A 1,146-nucleotide genomic window follows, 5' to 3' on the forward strand; every position below is an offset into this window, starting at 1 on the left:
TTCTAATCACTAAAATGTAATCAAGTTGTAATTATGGATAAAAAGAAAGAAACAAAGTTAAGTTACTGAAAAAAGTAACTGTAACTTTATTACAAATAATGAATTACGATACTTCCTAATTCTGAAAGTAATTGTTTAGGATACTCAAGTTATGGTTGCTAAAATATTCCCCTCCATTGGCAAGGTGGACTTTCAGGACATATCTAGCAAAGTGAGATCGATCTGATCCCGTGCTCATTTTTCATCTAATTATTGTAAAATAAATAAAAGAAGTTAATAATAACATGAAACTTTATCTCCTGTTTATTTATAGATAAAAATAGTTTTATGCATATTATACTTTAAATTAAACAAAAACGCTAGTATTACATAAATCAATTGCTTTAGTGTCGAAATATTTTATATATTGTATATAATTAAAATAACTAGAAAGACATTGCAGAACAGTAATAAAAAAAAATCTTTAGCTTATTGTCTCAAAATAATAAACAAATAATAATATCATTATAAAATGTAAAATTTTATCTAAATTTATATTATAAAAGCAGCGAATATAAACAAGCTTTAAATTGAAGGGATATATCTTCATTTATCTAAACGATTTTGATCGCTAAGACATTTAGTCGAGTTGAAAAATAGATTGAAAAATAGCCAAGACCATATAACCGTAAGATAAACAGTATAATATAAAAATACAAAAATAAATGCATCGTGGAGTCATTTTTACCCCAACTTTACCAACGGAGGGTTAAAACCTTTTGCAGCATTGCTCATTATATAATATGTATACTTGAGCGCCCTACGTAATTATTTAGATAAATCCAAAAAATTATTTTCAGATCTATATATCTAATTAAATTTTTACATGGATTTTCAAAAAAAAATTCTTTCTGTATACATATACAGAAGTATACATGTATACAAATTTGTGCGCGAAATATCTTAATATTTTCTGTATAGTAGTAATTACATTTGAGCTACTGTGAGCATCAATGTTCGGAAGAGATCAAAACCCGCCGATTATTAGTGGTTATTAATTCAACGGAAACAGTCTATTTTGACGCAATATAAAGTAGAGAGAAGGGGGGGAGAGAGAGAGAGAGAGAGAGAGAGAGAGAGAGAGAGAGAGAGAGAGAAGAAGTATTA

This window comes from Atta cephalotes (genome assembly GCF_000143395.1).
Source record: "Atta cephalotes unplaced genomic scaffold scaffold00003, whole genome shotgun sequence".
NCBI classification, from domain to species: domain Eukaryota; kingdom Metazoa; phylum Arthropoda; class Insecta; order Hymenoptera; family Formicidae; genus Atta; species Atta cephalotes.